This window comes from Podarcis melisellensis, assembly GCF_964234715.1.
Source record: "Podarcis melisellensis genome assembly, chromosome: 3".
Lineage (NCBI taxonomy): Eukaryota > Metazoa > Chordata > Lepidosauria > Squamata > Lacertidae > Podarcis > Podarcis melisellensis.
Genome location: NC_138530.1, coordinates 110,783,734 through 110,792,647, shown reverse-complemented (window position 1 = coordinate 110,792,647; position 8,914 = coordinate 110,783,734).

The window sequence follows — 8,914 nt, the reverse complement described above, 5'->3', positions numbered from 1 at the left end:
AGAGACCACAAGGGCCATCGAGTCCAACCCCCTGCCAAGCAGGAAACACCATCAGAGCACTCCTGACATATGGTTGTCAAGCCTCTGCTTAAAGACCTCCAAAGAAGGAGACTCCACCACGCTCCTTGGCAGCAAATTCCACTGTCAAACAGCTCTTACTGTCAGGAAGTTCTTCCTAATGTTTAGGTGGAATCTTATTTCTTGTAGTTTGGATCCATTGTTCCGTGTCCGCTTCTCTGGAGCAGCAGAAAACAACCTTTCTCCCTCCTCTATGTGGCATCCTTTTATATATTTGAACATGGCTATCATATCACCCCTTAACCTCCTCCTCTCCAGGCTAAACATGCCCAGCTCCCTTAGCCGTTCCTCATAAGGCATTGTTTCCAGGCATTTGACCATTTTGGTTGCCCTCCTCTGGACACGTTCCAGTTTGTCAGTGTCCTTCTTGAACTGTGGTGCCCAGAACTGGACACAGTACTCCAGGTGAGGTCTGACCAGAGCAGAATACAGTGGCACTATTACTTCCCTTGATCTAGATGCTATACTCCTATTGATGCAGCCCAGAATTGCATTGGCTTTTTTAGTTGCCGCGTCACACTGTTGGCTCATGTCAAGTTTGTTAGGATAGGGTTACCAGACATCCCCGTTCCCAAGGAAAAGTCCCCAGATTTGCGAATAAGTCCCCAGACAAATTCCATCCCCGGAATGTCCCCGGATTTCATCTAATGTCCCTGGGAAATGCAGCAGCGGCAGTCTCAGCAGCCCGGAGCAGTTGGCTCTGGCTGGCTTCAGGAACTGCTCAGAAGTCCCCATATGATGGTGGTGCAGGGGCTCTAAGATGCAGCTTTCAGGCTGCCTCCACCTTCCCTGAACCCAGCAACAAAGCTGTGAAGGGAGGCTTCATGCTGCCTATCGGAGCAGCCTCCCAACTCCTACTTGTGTGCAAGCAGGAGGGGGCAGGGATCTCTCAGTTAGGCAACGGGCAGCCTCCCTTCCCAGCTGAGGGATCCCCGCCCCCTCCTGCTTGCACGCAAGTAGGAATGGGATTGGGGCTGCTCCGAAAGGCTGTGTGAAGCCTCCCTTCTCAGCAGTGGCATAGCATGGGTTGTCAGCACCCGGGGCAAGGCAAGTAATTTGCGCCCCCCTAACCCTTGGATTTGCGCCCCCTAACCCGTGGATTTGTGCCCCCTAACCCTAACCCCCAGATGTTGCGCCCGGTGCGGCCGGCCCCCCCTGCACCCCCATGCTACGCCACTGCTTCCCGGTTGAGGGATCCCCACCCCCTCCTGCTTGCACGCAAGTAGGAATGGGATTGGGGCTGCTCCAATGGGAAGGGAGGCATCGTGCTGCCCGAGCCTTGCCACCGCTGCTGCTCTCGGCCCTCCTTCTCCGCCTTCCAAGCCTGACCGCTTCCCCACCACCACCACCACTGAAGAACCAACAACTCAGGGGCTGCCCCGGCTCATGGAGAAAGGAGATAGAAGCCTCAGAGGAAGGGGAAATGTGGAGGTTGAGGTCAAGGCGGTGGCCGCCCTTCTCCACCGCCATCGCTGCAGCATCAACATCCAAGTACATCATTATACAAGTACTGGGGCAGGATTGAAATAAAGAATTAGAGATCTCAGTTTTGACCACACAGTGGAGAACTGTTTTAACAGCTATAACCAGGGTGTCTCTGGACCTTAAACTGAGGCTCATACAACAAAGAATACTATTCAGAACATACTGGAGCCCATTACATTTGTTTTAAAAAGGGCTATCTAAGGTATCTAACTGTTGGAGATGCAATAGGGATAATGCTTCTCTATATTGAAATATTTTTGGCTGAAGGTAACTGCAACTATCAACAGGACTGTATGGAACAACCTTACATTTACAGAGCAAAACATCCTCTTGAATTATATACCCAGCACATGGAACCTTACACAAGGACAATACGAATGGACTCTCCGTGCCCTTACCGCAGCAAAAGGACTGATACTGAGGAACTGGAAAAATAAAAATGTGGCTCCCTTCTGCGATTGGATTGAAGACTTAAAGAAACTTTCAACATATGAACAACTTGCATATAAATGCAGACTTGCCATGGGCAAATTCAATGATATTTGGAATGTATTTTTACCAATGGGATGCGGGTGGCACTGTGGGTTAAACCACAGAGCCTAGGACTTGCCGATCAGAAGGTCGGCGGTTTGAATCCCTGTGACGGGGAAAGCAATAATCAGTGTACTGTACTATAAAATAAATAAGACAGTACTGTAGATGAAAAAACTTAATTCCCCCCCTTACCTGAGCTGATGATAGTCATTGTTTGGATAGCGGGCTTTTATCCATTTCTACAGTCACACAATCAATCAATCAATCAATCAATCAATTAGTAGCTGAACTGGGTTCCACACAGTCACACAAACAAATTAACTGAAGAAGCCTCAAAAACAAAAATGTGAAATAAATAACAAAAGCAAAAGCACTAAACTTAATCCATTCCCAGAAGTCTGTTTGACTTCTGAAATGTTTGAAAGCCAAGGCACGGCTCCTGATTGGTGCAGGCGCCCCGGACACAATAGCCGACAGCCGCATCAGATGTTCAGCTTCTGAAAACTGTTCGAAAACCGGAACACTTATTTCTGGTTTTTTGGCGTTTGAGAACCAAGGTACCACTGTATACTTAACCATTTCTCCAAGTTCTTGATATTGGAGATTGAACCTGCATGGAACACATGTGCTATGCCATTAGTCAATACTGAGTTAAATGGACCAATGATGTTCTTAGTTACTACATGATGCTTCTTTGTGAGCACCAATGGGCTGCAAGTTTATTGATAGCCCTGCACACTCCCAAAGCCCTTGCATGTGGTCTACCAGCTCCAGTGAGCCAATACACTCGGTCACTAAAGGACTTAATCAGATGCTAAGGGCAGTTAAACCGATGACTACTTAGGGGACACAGCAGTTGGATGAACACAAAATCACAATAGGCCTATGTGAAGATGGAACACACAGGAAGAAAGAAGAAGTCTAGCAAATTCTGGATGGGTGACCTAGACTTGTTTTGCAGGTGGCTGTTAAACTGATTAATTTTTAAGCGCCCCTCTCCAAGCATGGAGAACAAGAGCTGTTGTAGGTCATTTGTTCCTTCTGTTGAGAATTTTGCGTGAATTTCTAAGTCTCTGTGAAGAAACTGAGGGAAATTCTGCCCCTGGTTTAATGACGCAAAGATTTCATGCCCTTTACTTGGTGTGTTTTGCTATGCATGACACAAACTAAACAGCAGCAATGCTAATACTCAAAAGCTTTGAAGCCTTTGCCATATATTACATAGAGAATCACTGTGTAGGGGAAAAAGCATGTATTTTGTTTACTTACATAGAGTGACATGTGTACTTTCTACCACAAATACATATTTTGGGCAGGGTGGGGGTGATGTGGAGGTGCCTCCAAATAGGAAAAAGGAAATTTGAGCTTGCTGGGCACAAATATCTCTGGCCCACTCACCCCCAAAATACTCTGAAAGAGGCCATTTATAGGGCTCCCATCAACACTAGTGGTGCTTTTGAAATTCTGGAGTTACTCCCTGATAGCATTTTGCCATTTTAAGACTCTGGTCTTTGATAGTAATGTGTGTACTACTTCGCTTACATAAACATGTGTTAGGTCAGCCCTGCTATGTTGTGGGTCCTGTTTTTTTCTGCTGAGTGGGGCCCTGGACATCTGCCCCAAAGTCAATCAATCAATCTTTATTACGGTCCAGAGACCCAACAAATCGTTACAAAGCAATGCACAATTCAGACAGCCTACCTCCAGGTTAAACAAGCATTTTGTTCAGACTTAAAGATAGGGATCACTGGTCCTTGCAACCACCAAAAAAACTTTGCCACTGCTAATGTTCTAGCATTTGTCTGGTCTTCCAATAGGAACCTCACATAATGAGCCTCTGATTTTCCCAGGAAAGGTACCAAGGGTAAGGGTAATACCAGTTCAGCCCTGGCTTGCTCATATTTCACACAGTGCAGCAAAATACTGTATGTTTCATACAATCAATGTCTTGAGCACACGAGCAAAGTCTGTCCTGGTAGGGGATTCCTCTCAACCTGCCATCCAACACTGCAGAAGGAAAGACGTTTATAATAATAATAATAATAATAATAATAATAATAATAATAATAATTTATTATTTGTACCCCGCCCATCTGGTTGGGTTTCCCCAGCCACTCTGGGCGGCTTCCAACAAAGATAAAAGATACACTGGCTTTGGAGGATAACCTTTGATAATTTGGTACTGTCAGGTTTTTAATGTAAGATGTTAACTTAAAGACATGCCCGTATTGTACTCCTATTACCAGCGGACTACAGACTGCATGTGGTCGATATCGCAAGTCACTGTGTGTATTATCCCATAACCTTTGCTTTAACATCCTTAGGGCGCCTTCATAATGCAGGTAATAAACTAGGGGGGGGGGGACAGACCAATAGAGGTAGCTTTTCTAGCCATGGTTTTCTGCCATTTGCTGACAAACTCCTCATTGGCCAGGTGTTGGTACAAACCCTTCCCTTGATCAAACACTGAAATCCTGAGCCAATCTTTTAGGGCAGCCCAACATGCTTTAGTTGAAATTGGGCATTCACCAGCTTCTAACAGAAGTATGGAGTTGGGGACACATTAGGGTACCTGCAGCAGAGATTGTAGAAATTTTGCCTGAAAGCCATCTAGCTTAGGCAGGTCCCCATTATGCCAGATGTTGCGTTGAAAACCCTTAAGGCTGCTGGAACGTATTTGCCACCCTTTGTGCACCAAAGTACTGCTCTGAGAGCATCACAGGAGCTTGGTAACTAATATTACTCAAACTCCAGAGACTCTTTAAGGAAGCTAAAAGCTGAAATGATGGCTTGGAAGTCAAAAATTCCACATGACCAGGGGGGAGGAGGTGAACATTCTCTGAAGAGGAAAGTAATGCAGACCCACCCCCAAGTGCCTATTTTCCAGGGACAGTCCTAGATTTACAGAAGATGTCGTGGTTTCTAATTTGATCCCGGGATGTCCCGCTTTCCCTTAGGACGTCCCTATTTTCATTGGATAAATGTTGGAGGGTATGGAGTTGTGCTACCTCCAAGGTAAGGAGATAGGTAAAAGTTCCCCACTCCTGATATATGTTAAAAGGCAAATGTAAAGGGACCCCTGACCATTAGGTCCAGCTGTGGCTGACTCTGGGGTTACAGTGCTCATCTCGCTTTATTGGCCAAGGAGCTGGCGTACAGCTTCCGGCTCATGAAGCCAGCATGACTAAGCCACTTCTGGTGAAGAAGAAGAAGAAGAAGAAGAAGAGGAGGAGGAGGAGGAGGAGGAGGAGGAGGAGGAGGAGGAGGAGGAGGAGTTTGGATTTGATATCCCGCCTTTCACTCCCTTTAAGGAGTCTCAAAGCAGCTAACATTCTCCTTTCCTTTCCTCCCCTACAACAAACACTCTGTGAGGTGAGTGAGGCTGAGAGACTTCAAAGAAGTGTGACTAGCCCAAGGTCACCCAGCAGCTGAATGTGGAGTAGCGGAGACGCGAACCCGGGTCCCCAGATTACGAGACTGCTGCTCTTAACCACTACACCACACTGGCCAGAGCAGCACACGGAAATGCCGTTTACCTTACCACTGGAGTGGTACCTATTTATTTACTTGCACTTTGATGTGCTTTCAAACTGCTAGGCCATTTACCTTCCCACCAGAGTGGTACCTATTTATCTACTTGCACTTTGACGTGCTTTCGAACTGCTAGGCATCTGAAGGCAGTACAAGGAAGTCCCCCCCAAAATGTTTAATGTTTTATTATGTTTTTATATATGTTAGAAGCCGACCAGAGTGGTTGGGGCAACCCAGTCAGATGGGTGGGGTAGAAATAATAAATTTATAATTACTATTATTAGTATTATAGTGGTACCGTGGGTTAAGAACTTAATTTGTTCTGGAGGTCCGCTTTTAACATGAAATTGTTCTTAACCTGAGATACCACTTTAGCTAATGGGGCCTCCCGCTGCCACCATGCGATTTCTGTTCTCATCCTGAAGCAAAGTTCTTAACCCGAGGTAATATTTCTGTAACCTGAAGCGCCTGTAACCTGAGGTACCACTGTATTATCCTTATTATTCAATAGGACGTCCTTATTTTCATCGGAGAAATGTTGGAGGGTATGTAGGATTCATGGAGGAAAAGGCTATCAGGGGTTGCCAGTCATGATGATTACCGTATTTTTCGCACCATAGGACGCACTTTTTCCCCTCCAAAAATGAAGGGGAAATGTGTGTGCGTCCTATGGGGCGAATGCAGGCTTTCGCTGAAGCCTGGAGAGTGAGAGGGGTCGGTGACCATTAGGCCCAGTCGTGACCGACTCTGGGGTTGCACGCTCATCTCGCTCTATAGGCCAAGGGAGTCGGTGTACAGCTTCCGGGTCATGTGGCCAGCATGACTAAGCCACTTATGGCGAACCAGAGCAGCACACGGAAATGCCGTTTACCTTCCCGCCAGAGCGGTACCTATTTATCTACTTGCACATGACGTGCTTTCGAACTGCTAGGTTGGCAGGAGCAGGGACCAGGCAACGGGAGCTCACCCCGTCACGGGGATTCAAATCGCCAACCTTCTGATCGGCAAGTCCTAGACTCTGTGGTTTAACCCACAGCGCCACCCGCACCCCATATATATATATATATATATATATATATATATATATATATATATGCTTTCGTAGATTTTCACGGGTACAGGAATGCAGGTTTTGGTGTCCTCGGGTGTCTTCCCGTGTAAAAGTTGGGGTGTCTAGGCGACGTTTCGACGAGGTCTCACTCGTCATCTTCAGGCTGGTGCTTTCGGCTTCTTGTTACTGGAACAGAGCAGGATCTCAGTGTTTGAGTTCCTATAAATACTGTTGAGGGGGTGTGGTGTATAGCCTCCAATGTTCTGGGCAGAGAGGAAGTTCCCAGGCTAGTGTGCCTTTTCTTCTTTTGTTCCTTAATTACTTGAGGGATATCTTGAGTGATTTCTTGAGTGATATCCTGAGTACCACTTAGGTGGGTCATTAGGTGTGGATTAGTTGCTAAAGTCTTTGTGTCTTGACCTCTTGAACTTTGTGAAGAGTTTTTCTGAGAAGATGGCTGTACTACACTTAGTTGTGCTCTGGCTTGGCTTCGTGTATAGGGGCGAGCTGTGGTTTTGTGGCCTGTGTCAGCCAGATCTGTGTAGGGATTGCAGGGGGGTGCAGCATCCGGAGGTGCCACCATGGTTTGGCTACTGGATGGTGTCTGTAATTTATCTGTGGAGAGGGTCTGGGTTTGGGTCTGGTGTGGTTGATTGGTGATGGCGTTCTGTGTGCCTCTGGATCTGGTGTCAGTTTTTGTGGGGAGGGCTAATTTCCAGATGTCTGGCAAGCGGGATGTGTCGTCACGCTTGTTCATGTTGTGAGGGTGTTTCTCTATCTCGATGGCTTCCATGATTATTCTCTTGTGGTGATGTTCCATGTTAAAGAGCAATTTGGAATCTGCAAAATTAATTTCGTGTCCTGTTTCTTTCATGTGTTGGAAAAGAGAGGAAGTTTTTTCTTCTTTTTTGACGGCATTCTTGTGTTCTGCGATACGTGCATTTATTCGTCTGTTTGTTTGTCCAATGTACGTGGCTGGGCAGACTTTGCAGGGTATTTCATAGACCCCTTGGTTTTCCAACTGGATTTTATCCTTGGGGTTTCTGAGGATATTGGCTATTTTTTGGTTGGTGCAAAAGGCTGTTTTGATATTGTGTTTATGGAGGATTTTGCTAATTTTATCTGTAGTGCCCTTGATATAAGGAAGGAGGGCCATGCCATTGTTTTCTTCTGTGTCTTGGTTTTTGGGGGGTGTTTCTTTTTGGATTAGCTTCGTAACTCTGTTTTGCTGGTATCCATTGGCCATCACCAATCAACCACACCAGACCCAAACCCAGACCCTCTCCACAGATAAATTACAGACACCATCCAGTAGCCAAACCATGGTGGCACCTCCGGATGCTGCACCCCCCTGCAATCCCTACACAGATCTGGCTGACACAGGCCACAAAACCACAGCTCGCCCCTATACACGAAGCCAAGCCAGAGCACAACTAAGTGTAGTACAGCCATCTTCTCAGAAAAACTCTTCACAAAGTTCAAGAGGTCAAGACACAAAGACTTTAGCAACTAATCCACACCTAATGACCCACCTAAGTGGTACTCAGGATATCACTCAAGAAATCACTCAAGATATCCCTCAAGTAATTAAGGAACAAAAGAAGAAAAGGCACACTAGCCTGGGAACTTCCTCTCTGCCCAGAACATTGGAGGCTATACACCACACCCCCTCAACAGTATTTATAGGAACTCAAACACTGAGATCCTGCTCTGTTCCAGTAACAAGAAGCCGAAAGCACCAGCCTGAAGATGACGAGTGAGACCTCGTCGAAACGTCGCCTAGACACCCCAACTTTTACACGGGAAGACACCCGAGGACACCAAAACCTGCATATATATATATATATATATATAATTGTTTTGGCAAAAATAAGAAAACACCAGTTCACACACGCACCCCAAACTGGTTTACACTTGCGTGAACTTGATGTCATTCATTACACTTAGATGTGAGAAGCATCTGGTCTGGTGTGTTTCTGTGTGTGTGTGTGTGTGTGTGTGTGTGTGTGAGAGAGAGAGAGAGAGAGAGAGAGAGAGAGAATGGAATTGAACTGGAGAACATGTTCCTTGAATGCATTCCATCCCCTTTCCCATTATTTCTCGTGTCTCCTCCGCTGGGATAGGATTTGGAACCTAGGACGTATAGAGTCACTTTTGAAGAAGATTCTGTTATGGAAATAAAAATGCGTGCCTTCCAGAAGTCAAACACATCTGCCTCATGACATGACAAAGTTC